This window comes from Moschus berezovskii, chromosome 3 (genome assembly GCF_049115385.1).
Source record: "Moschus berezovskii isolate FMDL1 chromosome 3, NW_MosBer_1.0, whole genome shotgun sequence".
NCBI lineage: Eukaryota > Metazoa > Chordata > Mammalia > Artiodactyla > Moschidae > Moschus > Moschus berezovskii.
Genome location: NC_142462.1, coordinates 94773253 through 94789350, shown reverse-complemented (window position 1 = coordinate 94789350; position 16098 = coordinate 94773253). Strand labels below are relative to the sequence as shown.

Genomic DNA, 16098 nt, shown 5'->3' with positions numbered 1-16098 from the left:
GAGCTGACTCATATGAAAAGTCCCTGATGCTGGGAAAGATTGTAGGCAGGAGGAGAAGGGGACAACAGAGGATGAGATGGTTGGATGGCATCACTGACTCAATGGACATGAGTTTAGGTAAACTCTGGGAGTTGGTGATGGACAGAGAGGCCTGGTGTGCTGCAGTCCATGGAGTCGCAAAGAATCGGATACGACTGAGTGACGGAACTGACTGACTGACTATATAGTCGATTGTGTTAGTCGGGTCCCTGGGCTAAATTTGTAGAACTTAAAACAAATTGGACTTATAAACTCCTCACAATGAAACTCGTTTGTATGTAGAGGACTTACTACATTTTCTACTTAATATTGATCTCTTTAAAGTCACATACAAAATGATGGTATAAAGTATTTGCATAAGGAATCAGCACTCTCTTGAACTTCACATGGGGCTTCCCTGGAGGCTCAGTTTTTAAAGTCTGCCTGCAACACAGGAGATCCAGGTTTGATCCCTGGGTTGGGAAGATCCCTGAAGGGAATGGCTACCCACTCTGGTGTTCTTGCCTGGAGAATGCTATGAACAGAAGAGCCTGGCAGGTTCCAGTCCATGGGGTCCCAAAGAGCCGGACATGACTGAACAATTAAGCACTCATGTAATTCATGTGTCCATTCAAGTCTGCCTTGAATTCAAGAACTGCTCAAGTGTCAGTCATTTCCAATGCTCTCCTTTTCAGTTTTAAACTCCCCCCTTTAAAACATTATAAGCTATAATTCTTTAATGCTAACAACATGGTATTTTATATGTACTTTAATCTATTTTCTTTATCTAAAGAAAAAACATCTCTTTATTTTGTTTATGGGTACACTCACTTAACAACTATGTGCTAAATGTGGTGAATTTTCTAGCAGATATGCTCATATTTCGGAATATTGAGCAACTCAATTGGAAACAATCCAACTTAAATGTTCCCTGAAACAAGTGTCATTATCTTCACATTTGATTCACATTGTATACCTGTTTAAATTTGCCTTTAAATTACATTTCTTTGAAACCACACAAAGCCTTCTTTACACTCAGATTTTAATCTCTACAGTTTAAGAAGCTAAATCCTGAGCAAACAGTTGGCTTTTGTAGAAAGCTCACTATCTTGAATTAGTAAGATGTTGACCTGACAGATTTGCTTTACATGGAGTAGAAGATTTTGCCAATCATTGTTACTTTCTACTAAGAAAATGTAAAGCAGGAAAAAATAACCTGTCCATGTTTTTTCCCCAAATTGAAAATGATTGGTCAATGTTATTATGGTATATCATGACCCTGAACCATAATCCTCCCCTAGTTTATTTTCTAAAAATCAATGTAGAAATAGGGGATGGCATCACCAACCACCAAGGGTCAGCAGACACCTGGAATGTGTGGCATCATTGTCCCTGTGAGAGAATGGGAGGATAAAGGACCTGCAGATGTTTGGGTAGCTGTACAACACTGTTGTTCCCTGGCACACATTTACATTTAAATTCATATTATAATGAAAGAAAAGTACCATATATTCAGGTGTGGGATCAATCAGGACTTTGCAGATTCCTGGTGTTTCCTTCTTAGGTCCACTGTTGCTTTTAATTATGTAAATAAATGGATGGAGGAAAGAGATTAGGAGAAATGAAGAAAGTCTTCTTCCATGAAGAAGAGAGGGTAAAACATGTCATGTAAGAAGCACAGTTATCTAGGTTTCATTCTGTGTCTAACTCCAAAGATCCATGAGAATGTCTTTTCTTCTTTCTGTATTACAGGGGGTTTCTCAGTGTGTCTCAAGACTCAAAGCTTTAGTGTCACCTGGGAATGTTAGAAATGTAAATTCTTGGCCTCACTCCAGAACTACTAAACCAGGAACTCTGGAGATAAATGCCAGAAAACCTTCTATAAACCCTTCAGATGATATCAATGCCAGTTAATGTTTGAGAACCATGGCTCTGACTGATATTGGAGACGATGTGAAACTAGCCAGGATTACTGTTATTGAGCAGGACCCTAAGGAACCTTCTGGAGACAGACCCTTCCCATCCCTCTTGCTACGGTCTCTGCCTGCCTATTGTTCGTAGAAAATCTGTAGTCTCCAGGGCCTCCCGCAAGTCACAAAAGCCTGGCTCAAGAATTAATGATTGAAAGGCTATGAACATGTAGTGACAAAAGTAGCAATGGGGCCAGGAAAATTGGTAACAATTTAAATAGTAAATTAATCATGTGACAGTCACAGAATCTTTAGTTCCTCCCTGAAGTACATAGATGACAATATCTAATGTTCATTCCTAAGTTGTTTTATGGGTGTTAAACCCCCCACTAAATGTAAGAAGATAACCACATAATGACTATGAATACATGGCCACAAGATTAGCTGGAGCCAGAGAATTGATAATAACCTCTACCACACTGCCCTGTTACCCCACCATCAACCAATCAGAGACTTGTACACAAGCTGATCAGACACTCTGAGACTCCCCTCCCTCATTCTGCCCTTAAAAACGCTTCTGTAAAACCCACTGAGGAGTTTGGATTTTTTGAGATTAGTTGTCCTATACCCCTTGTTCAGTACCTACAACAAACACTATACTTTCCTTCACCAAAACACAGCATCAACAAATTGGCTTTACTGTGCATGGGTGAATGGATCCAAGTACGGTTCAATAACAGTAGCAGGACATATTGTATTTACTCTAAAAGATATAATTGAATTAATTCTCTGAACTACAGTTACTGCCTCTTGGGTCCTTAGCTACTCTTTACTCTTTGGTGTGTACTTGTGGCCAAAACTAATTTTTGAATCCTCTCCAGCTCAGCAGGAAAGTAGGCTAACTCTGTAGGGAGTAATAACAAAACACCAGTAATTCCCACCCCGAAGCACATTAAACGAAAAGGCCCATGAGGGTATGAGCTGCTTATCAAGGTCAGGAAGTCACAAGAGGAGATGACCCAGAAGAGCTCCAGTTTTCCCCTAAGCAATCTGCATAATAAACTTTTATTAAGGGAGAGATGGAAAATTTTCAACATTAAGGATGCCCCCGCTACTCCCCACCTGACATTCGCACCATTCTCTGAGCCATATAATGTGGGCGTAAAAAGCTGCTAGAATCTCCTTTTCTCCTGTACTTAATTTCAGCCCATCTCTTTAAACATCTCCCCTCAGTCAATAAGTACTATGAGAATCATTTTCCTTTGCTGAGTGATCTAATCTCTGTGCTACAGGATGGTCTAAAATCATCCCCAACAGATGCAGGCTATTTCTCTATTTAGAGATGGATTGAGATGTTAATTTATCAACCTCATCAGCAGCTGTGGTAGCAGAAACAGCATATTGAGTACCCAGTGCACAGAGTATACTGTAGTAGGTACAGGAGCCACACAGTCAAGGAACCTACACCCAGTTGTAAAGGCAAAGCAGAGATTTAAGAAATGACAGACAAAAGGATAAGGTGTTGAGAGGGGTGGCTAATGGCAGGAATAGGTAAATGGATTTTAAAATTCTTTCACAATCAGTCCTTTATATCCAATAAACGAAAACACTGCCCATTCTCTTAAGCTAACAGAAAGTAACTTTTATGAATTCTTTCAGTGTAGTAAAACTGAAATTTTAATACATTTGGAGCTTACCATAATTCACATATATAGGATTATAAGGAAATGTTGCATTCTAGGATTTGCATGTACTTATATAAGACTTTTATTTCCCTTGAGGGTAGAGAGTGATTGCAGTCCATTTTCTTGGAATCTCTTTCTCATCAGGTTTCTTGTATCTTGTGTCAACCTGAGTTATTATGATGCCTGAAAAAGGTCAAAGAGAAATACACTGTACCCAGTATTAACATTCTGTGTCCTGGTTATCAGACATTCTCTTGGAGGTGCTTTAACTCTGCTGCTGCTGCTGCTAAGTCACTTCAGTCGTGTCCGACTCTGTGTGACCCCATAGACGGAAGCCCACCAGGCTCCCCCGTCCCTGGGATTCTCCAGAAGAACACTGGAGTGGGTTGCCATTTCCTTCTCCAATGTATGAAAGTGAAAAGTGAAAGTGAAGTCGCTCAGTCATGTCCGACCCTTAGCAACCCCACGGACTGCAGCCTACCAGGCTCCTCCATCCATGGGATTTTCTAGGCAAGAGTACTGGAGTGGCTTGCCATTGCCTTCTCCGACTCCAGAGGCTACTTGAGGGCAAAGATTTTGTTTCATTCATCTTCATTTCTTCAGTACCCGAGTACAGTCAGTGCCTGGCACATAATAAACATCTAATGAATATTAGATGAATGAATGACTGGATACACAGATTACAGGCCACAGCGATCAGACACTGCTATCTATCCTTTATAGCAAAGACACAGTTTGATCAGTGGAAAAGCAAGAGTGCCTTAAAAAATCTAGACCTTAGTTTAGCTAATGAGAAGTCATGCGGCTTTTACAATAGTATTCTGTGGCAATTTTTTTAAGTGTGAAAACTAACTTACAATGAAACAAATGTGATGGTGTGTCTTCCTGTGCACTGAGAAAATCTGATGAGTTCTATCCCATAAAAAGCCCTGATTCACAGGTACAATCTTATCACCAGATAGAATTCAATTTCAAATTTTCTCCACACACCTTGTGTGATTCAATTTTATATCTCCAATACCTAGTTCAGGGCCTGGCAAAACTGGTCAATGAATGAGTAAACATATATGAACAAAAAAAGGAATTGATGAGATAGGAAGCTATGTGTTGAGCTTTTCACTACTAGGGGTTCTTAGGGATCTACTTTTGATAGATAGGAATGGTTCATAATTATATGGATTTATTGCAGAGGAAATTTTTATATGCCCACTGATAGTGGAAATCAAATATTTCCAAGTAACTATTCCATCTCCTTTCTTTCCTAGAGTCTTTCACTTGAGCATAGCATAAAGAATAACTTCATTAGAGTCCTGTCAGTTTATTAAAATTTCTGAATGAATAGAAAACCTTTTATTGTACTTGAATATTGATTGGCATTTATCAATTTTTAGTTCTCTACAATAAATAACTGCAAATTATCTTTATTCGTTGCTCCTTGCAGGCTTTCAACACAACACTACCCTTCTTTAGAGCTGGTTTGCTGCTGATCATAACACCCCAATTTAATCTTCTAAATTGAGGTATTTCCATTTGAGAAGTGCTATTTCAAGGCTGTCTTTCCAACTCAATTCATGTGTGGGAAAGTCCACAGGAAAGTGACTTATGACTTTGCCTCCTTCCTTAGAATTTGCTTTCTCTCAGACTAATAGTGAGATTCCACAAACATAAAGGCAAATTGTTCCTACTCTAGAGGTAGAGAGTTATCAAGGCATATTTTATCCTGAAACAGCTCCCTGGAGACCCTGATGAGCATGTGTGAATACAAACAGTGGTGCTTCCTGTGGTTGACTACAAAGTGCTTGGTTGCAAAATCATTTCCTGTTTCTTAACATGAAATGGAATCAAGTACAGTCAAATACCATTTGGCAAATCTGCAGATACATCAGCCCGCAGTGAGATCTGACCAATTGAGTATTATTCATTCTGTTGCTTTCATTTGGCCATACCTGTGGGTCTCTCTGGGGCTTCCCTGGTGGCTCAGAGGTTAAAGCGTCTGCCTGGAACGCAGGAGACCCAGGTTCGATCCCTGGGTTGGGAAGACCCCCCTGGAGAAGGAAATGGCAACCCACTCCAGTACTCTTGCCTGGAGAATCCCATGGAGGGAGGAGCCTAGTAGGCTACAGTTCATGGGGTCGCAAAGGGTCGGGCACGACTGAGTGACTTCACGACGACGACACGGGTCTCTCTGCTTCAAGCAAAACAGGCAATGAAGTGATGGGGATAATTCTAACCATTTTGTTTCTGATCATCCTGCTAAGAGATAATCATCTCTGACCACTTTCTGAAATCGCATTGAATCTTGTGTTTACTTCATTTTCCTCAATTTGTAAAATGGGAATAGTAATCCTAGTAACTGTCTACCTTACTAAATCAGCTGATAATATACTTTGCTTTTTAGGGTATTTAAACTTTAAAAAAGGAAAGGAAAGTTACTCCAATTTTAGTATCATTCCCCCCAAAGGCAAGAGAACAGGCAGAAGCCTTAAGAATTGGTAATGGGGTGGGGGATGAGAAGACAGGTATCTTGCAATCCTAAAAAATTCTTCTGCAGAGGCAGCTTCTAATTCCAGCTCTGTGTGAGGCTGGCTGTGAACTCGGGGAAGATTGCTGAATTATCCATGCTTCCATTTCCTCTTCCATCTCTCCTTTATTATCTCTCTGTCCTTTATTATAATCGTTTTTGCTATGGCTCTCTCTGTGCTATCTGCCAATACTACAGAAAAAAAACAAAACAAAATCTGACAGGCCAACAAAGGCTGTCACACTTAGGAGAGCTGAGGTGAAGAAAAGAATTCACTGAAAGAAAGCATCTCCCTAAAAAGCAGCCTAAGAAGATAATATTTTCACTTCTTCATGGAGCACTTGTTCAGGCAACTCCCATTAATGATAATGGGAGCTAATCGGTAAGAGAATAAACATCTTATAACACATTACATTTAAAACTCAGCATGAACTGAAAAACCGCTATTTTACTCAGTTAGCAGGATGAATGCTTTTAGAGTAAAGGGGAAACCTGCTGTTGAGATCACAATTCCTCCAGGTATAAAGGAAAGAAATTATTTTAAATGTTATTTGTATCTGTAACCCACTACAGGGCTCTAGCTGTAATTGGCAGCAACATGTGAGTTAAGTCATAACAGATACACTATAGCAGTGTTAGTCAACTCACAAATGCCAGGTGTGCAAAGACACAGCCTTGGTGGCAGGAGTGCGCTGTGAGGCTTACAGAGAATGACTCTTCTCATTTGTCTGGTTTCTCTCTGTCCTCTTCCCATTCAATTTCCTATATATTTCCTCCCTGTGTCCTCACTAGAAAATGGCTAATTTCTATAAATGATGACTGATCTATAGAACAGAAAGAGATGTTTTATGACATCAGATCATTGGGATAGAGGTCCTCTTAAAAATGGCATGCCTTTTATTTCCAACATAGCTTGAGTATAAGGTAGTATGAAAGTCCCTTCCCTTTAGGATCTCCACATCTAACGCTGACATGCTGCTTCTGCTTTTACTTCAAAAGGGTCAGTCTTGTCTTATGGCTTTTGGCATCTTAATGGATATAGGTCAGTTTTCCCTGAGATACCAACCCTGTTAAAATGCAATTCCTGCAACTGAGTGCTTCATTTGAATTCAAAGTCTAGTTAAAAAAAAAAAAAAAAGACATTTGAATGCCACAACCAAACAGAAATGGTGATTGAAACAAAATCTGCCATACTGTCAATGAGCCAGATGTCCATCTGTGGCCGGTCCTCCAAGGTGTGTCCCTTACTCTGCCTCCTGTCCAGTGCTCACCACCTCCCTTGGCAGCCACTCTGGTCCAGCCCTTTATACAGTCTTCATTAGCAACACATAGCCATGGAACTTGACCACCACCAGTAACAACCCCCTCTCTTTCTCACTGAAATATAACTTCTATTTCAGTTCCCCTTCAGCAGGCTCTGCTAAAATGACTGAATCTGACAGTATACTTCCCAAGGGAAAGCTACAAGAGTCCCATTCCTTCATTTCTTTTTAATTCATTCATTCAACAAATATTTAATGAGCATGTACTGCTAAGGTACTGATGTGGAACCTTGCTTTCCCACTAAGAGCTTTGTGGAGGCAAGACTTCCCTTGTTTGATCTCAAAGAAATAAGTCTCTCTGGGGAATATGTGCTGGGTAGGAATATAAAGGCAGGCTGGAAGGGGGGCCATTCTGGAGGATGCTGGGCTTTCAGATTCTAACTCACCCCACATAGAAACTGATAACACCATTTTAAACTGAGGAAGACTCCTGTTTACCTCCCTAGTATTACTGCTTCTAATTAGTTGATCCAGTCAGGAATACGTTTCTACCTGCTCCTTCCATACCTTCCCCTCCACCTAACACTACGATTTGGGACAGTTTCATTGTGACACAAAATTTCACACTATAAAAAAAGTCACAAGTAAAGTAGACTTCCACAGAAGAGAAAGCTTGATTATTCTGAATGAGTCTCCAGATTCCTCCTCTGGTTCTTGAACTGGGGGGCAATTATCCAGGTAAACACACACTATTGGAAATCCTACCGGTCATTTCTCTCAGCAGTTTCTCGGAAGCACCCAGTTGCTGACTAGAGGAGACATCTTTCCTTTATAGCACCGAGGAAGCAGAAAGCGTTTTTAAGGTCATAAGGTTGGAACAGCTGCTTCAACACAGAAATGTGGAAACTGAGTCCCCGAGAGTTTAGGCCTCTTGGTCACTGTCATACTTATTTGTGACAGAATCTGAGGCCAGAACTCTGAAATACTGTGGCCTCCTTCCATCCTTGAAACGGCTGTATCTAAAAATCCGTAGGACACATAAAGGTGAACAAAGTTGACTGCCTCACATTCTTAATATATTACTCAAGTCTCAAGTCAGTATTCATGTTTCATCAATCATGTGATGACATTCTATACTATTGACGATACAAAGAACATTTAGGAAGCACCTGTTAATCTTTTTTTTTTTGCACTTAAAATTAAACATAGAAGAACAGCATAATTCTTAGTTGCCTAGAGTTATTTTAAGTAAAGTACTTTTTTAAGGTGAGTGAATAATTTATCCACATCCTCGAGCTGACTTTGAAATCCATATCACCCCTAGATGTACTGGACTCTTTAATAGCAACAACAGATAGAAAAAGCAGGGGCAACCGAGAGTTGTAATAGCTTCTACAGGACTGCAACAAGCATAACTCTGAGTCTTTCTTTGTTATTTTGCCAGCGAAATAAGAGAAAGGGAAGATTCTTTTGCTGTAAAAACTGAAAAGAAACTGGAGGCTCGGGACAACATGACCCACAAAAATCCATTTTTCTTAGAAAGTGAAATCAGAAGCAGAAGTTCTTCAGATACTATTAGAGCAGAATGGACAATGATTTCAGTCATTGAGCTCTTATTGAAGTTCATGGTTAAAATCCGAGGGATTTTGGCAACTCCAAGGCTGGCTATAATTGACTGATTCACAATTTGCCTATCTATCTTGGGCCTTTTAGATCTTATTTTATTTGAAAGGAATGAAGACTTAAATTGTAAATAACTATTGAGCACTCAGGTGAATTTCTTGTAACTTCATGCATATTACCTATTTTATTTTCAAATAATGATTCCGACTCTAGTGCCAGTGCTTACAGTTTATAATTACTGAAGAACATAGGTTATAATATGACTGTTATCATTTCAGATTTGACAACAGATCTAGATTTCATGGGAAGAGTGAAACAGAAGATGAAAATGGAAAAAAATATAAATATCATTTCATATTGACTGAGAAGCCACAATATGAGAGCATAAACAATGTACAAAGATGTAAGATTTGTTTTAAACATTACATTGTAGATAGCATGAGGTACATATTATACTAGACACTGATGTAAAATGGATAACTTCTCTTACTGTGCTAAATGTAACTTAAGTCTGTATCCTGTATTGCATTCATATCCATGTAGGCAATAATCTTTTTGAGTACTCAATGAACTATTTATTGTCCAAGAGTTTACCAACCTAACTGTCCAACTTCCAGTTTTGATACTGTCAGGGCAAACTTGTGGAAGGGGATGTTTTCCAGGTGTCAGAGGATTTAAAAGAAAAGGACCTGAACTTATAGTCAGATGAACCTGGTGACTTCTACTTTTGCATCTATGACTTAGTAGTCATGAGATTTGGGGAAAATAAATGTTTTGAATCCTGGATTTTCAATTTCAAATACAGAAATAGGTAAACTTTCCTTAATTCACAGTGCTATTAAGAGAATCAAGTGAAATAATGGATGTGGATTACTTTGAAAAGCGCATATAAAATGATTTCTCTCACATGCATTGCTAAGTTTCAATAGACTGTCTCCCAAATTCAAGGAAAAAAGAGTATTTACTGCTGATGTCCCCATTTTACTCATGTCCTTCTTCCAACCCATTTGCATTGTTGCATTAACAGGGTTAAACGGTGCTCAATAAACAAGTATTGGGGCCTACTAACAAATTTGATTTTCAAAGTAGAGATCATTACTTTCCTGAATTGTCAGGTTCTACTGGGAGGCAGAGATAGAGGTCAGAAGACTGCTATTTGACGTTTATCTTGCCAAAATTTGGGGAAGAAAATTAAACATGTATATATACTATGAATAAGTTATTGTATATTTTAGTTTTGTATGTTTTATTTAAATTTCTTGTGCAATTTCTCCTTGTAGATTATGCTTTTTCCCATACTTTAAGTATATTTGTCAGTATATGGTCAGTTCAGAGAGTCAAGAAGCTAATAATGCTGAATTCTAAAAACAATGATTTTTGAGCTCTAATGGTTTGCTAGTCAAAGGACGATTTATTTCAAATTTGCTTGTTTTCTTGGTACCAGCAGTTGTAGTGTAGAATGAGAGGTTAGAACATGCTATTCATTTATTTTCTGAATGACATTTTATTTCTATAACTCTGAGTACTTTTTTAAACTGCTTCAACACCAATAACTTCTATCTTGTTTTCAAAGTCATGCTTACTAAACCCTACATTTCATTTACAAGTGTATTAGTCCTATGCTGGCTGACCTACTATCTGCAAACTGGAGGTGCAAAGAGACTCTACACAGGTTATACTTGAAATTTAAATCAGGTCAAGAGAAAAAAAAACTGAAAGAGATACTTCTGTTTAAAGGTTATTTATATAGGAATTATTCTGATTCTTTCTATTTAACTTTGACTTGGCAAATAGTTTGTCTTAAAGAATAAAACTTTACAGAATCAGGGAAGAAATTTGCCTGTAATTTACACAATGAAAATCTTTCTTCGGGTATTTAACCCCCATTTTGTTATTTCTTAACACCTGTAAGACATAATTAAATACTCAAATGTTCAAATAATTCTGCATAAGTCAAAGTTCTCCAATCTTTTTTTTCAGTTCTGGCTGAACTTCAATGAGGGCAGACCAGGAAGATGGATATCTGCTTTGTTGTTCAATTCTACTCTCTCATTCTTGGTGTCTGACTACTTCAGGGTAGGCACATAGAAATACAGAGATTGATGGGTGGGAGGTAGGAGTAATTTCTGCACAGAATGACAGCACGAATCAAGTTACTTTTGCAAGACATTTTTCCTTTCAAAGACATGTCTAGGATTGGAATCTAAATATTCAGTTTACATCCATGGCCATGTTTGCTAGGATAGGAGAAACGGAAGTTTATACAAACATGAAAAGGTCTCTAAAGTAGTTTCAGAACCATGAAGGAACTAAGAGTATTGAATATCCTCAGAGGCTTTCTATAACTAGGCGTTATCTCTATTTTTTGATATTCAGACTTGTTCTTATTTCCAAGGTAACTTAGGGAATTCTCAGCAGACTTACACATAACAGCACTTATCATCTCTTATCATTTGACTTCCTGAGAAAATCAGGTGATTTTTGAACTTCAACTTTTTTAGTCACTGAGGAATTAAGAAATGAGCAAAAGCTATTGAGGATGAGTTTGTGGGAACATGTGTAATTATTATCAAGGACAGAAATGCAGGAGAGCAAAATTTGTGCTGAGAATTTGATCCTGACATAGTTAAAAGATGTTGTAGATGGAGCCATGATTCATAGATGTTTTTCTAAGGATTAACCAATTACAAAGGCAAGGTCAAGAGGCCACTGCTAATTTTAGATTGATATTTACTCTCTATGAAAATATTTCCAGTATCTTGTGGTTGCATAGGGATTCTTAAGTTATAATGGATATTAATTTTAAAATAGTTCCTAAAATAAAATTTAATTTAGGATAAAATGAAAAAGATGTTTTAATGATAATATTGTATTTTTATATTTCCATTGTTGGGGGAATATTAAAGAGTACATCTAAATTAAATGACATCCTTGCTCAAAATTGTGTAAAAGATAAGGCTGTGTCTATTATGGGATGGCATCCAAGCATGAGCCATTCCTTAGAATTTCTGCTAATCTCGGTTACAGCTTTTTTTTTTTCCTGCTTTCCTTTTCCTACTGCTCCTAAACTATTATAATTTGCCTTAACATAAAATATTATTCCTTAAGAAATTTATTTTTCACAATATGCTCCTGTCTCAATCAAAACCTATTTTTGGAGGTAGCCAGTTCAGAGAGGAGTAAACATTTCCATGTGAATGCTAATGCTTTTAGCTTTGGAAATCCACAAATCAAATTGGTAATGAAGGTAGACAGCGATCACCAATATTTGCTTTCTTGTGAGTCGTGGGATCATCACTTCCTTCTCTATTGACTCAGTTTTTCAGATTAGTTAGTTAGAATGATGGTCTATCACAACTACAGACGCCACCAAAAAGCTCTTACAAAGGGACATCTTTTTAAGAGATAATAATTGTCTAAAATGTAGGTTCTTGTCAGAAATGAATGTCAGTTGTGTTTGATGATGCCTATCATTCAGAAGACAGGCTGGCTGAGAAAAAATTCCCAGGCTTCTTTTCAAATTAGACACTTAAATGGACTATGCAACCTTGGCTTAGAAAGAGAGATAAAAGGAACTGGCAGATTTTTGAAAATCAGTAGGAAGCACATATAAGGGATGCATCCTGTATACTAGACAACTATCATTGGTTTTTAAAGTTCATATGTTTGGACATAATTTCTACAATAAACAGTGCTATGCACTGAAAAAAGAACCCATAAATTTAGAAAATCTAACCACTTTAAATTCTTGAGTGCAGCGTCTCTCTGTGTGTGTACATGCGTTCCTGTGTGTTATCTTTTTCTGGATGCAAATTTATCAAAATTAACTTTGTTCACGAAAAAGTAGAGTCAAATGCCTGGGTTAACAGGGACAATCCTTGCCTTGCTGGACTGCTATAACAACTAGAATTATTTATTACATTGCCTGACACATAGCAAGTGAGCAATAAATAGAAGACATTCACTGCATCCTAATGCAAAAAGTTGTTACAACAGACAACATTTCAACATTAAGTCATGCTTTCCATGTGCTCTGGCTTCCAAATTGTATCAGATGCTATCAACAGATTACTGGAAAAGGTAAATATCTGTCTATATTTAGGAATAAAAGTATTCCACTGAGAGGACACATATCATTAAACAATGTGGAAATATGCCGAAGTGAACTGAAAAGAAGAAGGTGGATGGTTAGGGCATTTTACTTAGAACAATGTCACATTAGGTCTTAATAACATAATGTTGTTGCTGTGCTAGAAATTAGGACACTTATCGGGGTAATTTTATTATTTTTCTCACAGTTATGGAGAATCAATACATTAGAAATCCTGTGCTATTTAGAGAGGAATAAAATGAGTCAACTTCTTTTAAAACTGCTTCACTCTCATAATACAAAATAATTATCCAAGTGAACAGTGTCAAGTGTTGTGACTGTTTCTCACAAAACCAGTTATAAAACTGACTTTAAACATTTCTTAAAAGGTGCTGACATTTGAAAATGAAATAAAATTACCCAATGTATGATAAGTGCTTACTGTAATGAATTAGAATGCAATCCAATATATTGATATTATTGTTTGATGGCTGATGCTGACACTGTCTTTGATTTATTTACTGCCTTTCAAATTGGAGTGCTAAGTCTTGAGAATCTGCAATTTCAGGTTATATTTTTAACTCCATTAATTTATCAAGTAGCAGTAAGCAAATAGGGGATTCCCAGGTGGCTCAGTGGTAAATAATCTGCCTGACAATGCAGGAGATTCAGGAGACATGGGTTCAGTCCCTGGGATGGGAAGATCCCCTGGAGGAGGACACTGCAACCCAATCCAGTATTCTTGCCTGGAGAACCCATGGGCAGAGGAGTCTGGCAGGCTATAGACCATAGGGTTGCATCCATAGGGTTGCAAAGAGTTGGACGTGACTAAATGACTGAGCAGGAGCATGAGTAAACAAACAATTGACCCATGTTCCTGATATGTGACTCAGCTGGTAAAGAATCTGCCTGAAATGCAGGAGACCTGGGTTCAATCCCAGGTTTGGGAAGATCCTATGGAGAAGATAAAGGCTACCCACTCCAGTACTCTGGCCTGGAGAATTCCATAGGCTATATGGTCCATGAGGTCACAAAGAGTCGGACAGGACTAATTTTCACTTTCCCAATATCAAAATATTTGAAATATTTAATCAAAGATTAAGTCACAAAAAACATCTCTTTAAACCAATAAATGATTGCAAATGGTACATATACTTAAGGTGAACGTTCAGAGTGTTATAATGATGTATTCCTTCCTCATAAAGAAAAATGCTAAATAGAAGAGCCAGTATGACATTGGTTATAAACTACTTTCAAATGAATTGGCCTAGATGCCTGTGAATTTATCATCAAACATATATATGTACATACAATTTTGATGATTAATGACATAATATGGCCCATTTCTCTTTCCTCATGACCAGAAGAATTATCACACCATGTTTATGCAAACTACCGAGGCCAAGATCCTCTTCCTACTCTCGGGTCATATGGTGCTTCCAGGCTTGTGGCCAGGATCAGCTGGAAAGGCCAGAGCCAGGACTATGGCCTATCCTGGTGGCTGCCAACTGATGGGCCTTATGTGCTTATAGCACGCAAGCCTCATGCATGAGCTCAGAAAATCCTCCTCCAGACTGAGAATTCTGGAATTTGAACTTGGAAGCTCTCCAGTTTTTCTCTATTTCACAAGGTTCTGTGGTAGCTTGTTTTTGTGTGCATAGATGGTGTACTTTACACTCCTATCTAAGTGGGAAGTACTCCCACCTCCTCCATCATCTGAATAAATGCACTCAGTGAGGATATATCTCTCTTTTATAAAGCTTCCCCAGTGTAGCTCTAATGATTAGCCAGATTGGGGAACAACAGATCTATTCTAAAGCAGAGGTGCTCAAAGGAGCTAGGGTTCTCTGTTTCCTCCAACTTTAAGTTGAGATAAGGACAGAAATTGAGAGTACAGATTTAGAAATTTAACAGCAATTTGATGGGTACTTGTATAACTTTTGAATCTAATAATAGGTAGCATTTTATGGCTCTTTATTTTTCTATTAATCTTTTTAACTGCATTTGAAAAACGTATTGGCAAAAAGTAAAAATAGAACATAGGTTGGGGTGGAGAAAGGATACATGAGCGATATTTTCTTGAGTTCTACCATATTGAATGAATTTTTGTAAAAACAATAAAATAATTTCAAATGATTTTGAAACTATCAAGTCAATATGTTAACTATTTTGCTCATGAAATACGTTTTAGCTATATAGAGAGATATTAACCAATTCAGTCATTGACCAATGAAAGCTGTTATCATTTCTATATTTAGTGAAGCAGAGTCAATCCCATTCAAGGAATTCAGTCAAAAAAGTCAACATATTATTTTGATGAATTTGATTATATTTCAATCAACTTATCTATGATAGTGGTCAAAAGTTGCCTGTGTAGACACAGACATCCTCCCAGGAAGCAGCTTTCCTGGGTACAACTTCTCTTGTAGTTGTCCTGCTAATAAAGTGTGAAATTTGAGCATTACTCCATATATGAATATTTATCTAAGTCTTTGGCATCATCCAAATGTCTGAGGCTCTAATTAAGAAAAAAATGTAATGTCACTCCCAAATTTTGACATGTTTTAAAAACACAGTCAAAACTAATATATATCAACAAGGTATGACAAAAAGTTGCTATAAATGGGTCTTCTCACACCAGTGGAGAATATTTAAGTAACTATATTAGGACATGAAGCTTAAAGCCTATATGGAAAGTACATCATTAATGTGTAGACCTACCAATGCTTATGCACTCATATTAAAACAGCACAATTTATGAAAATAGTCTTAAAGAGGTTTTGATAGTTTTGTATCATAAGGTAAGCTTAAATAGCATTTTAGCTTGTTATAGAACATCTACTGCTGAAACATTTTACAAGAATATCATTTCATTTGATGCCTTTGCTAGTTTGATTTCTAAGTCCCTTTCTGTTCGGTTCACTATGGTGGAACCTTGTTCTTCTAGTTGAAGACGTTCCATTATTTTCACCTCTGGATGTGCCACATG

The 16098-nt window shown here is 37.7% G+C and overlaps 1 protein-coding gene and 1 non-coding gene across 2 annotated transcripts in view; one reads left to right on the top strand and one right to left on the bottom strand.

The window, feature by feature from the left end:
* KCND2 (potassium voltage-gated channel subfamily D member 2) overlaps positions 1-16098 on the bottom strand; it is a 572219-nt gene that overhangs the window by 226286 nt on the left and 329835 nt on the right. The window lies entirely within an intron of this gene.
* TRNAS-GGA (transfer RNA serine (anticodon GGA)) lies at positions 5580-5651 on the top strand. Its single transcript has one exon. It is a non-coding gene; the product is annotated as a tRNA-Ser (tRNA).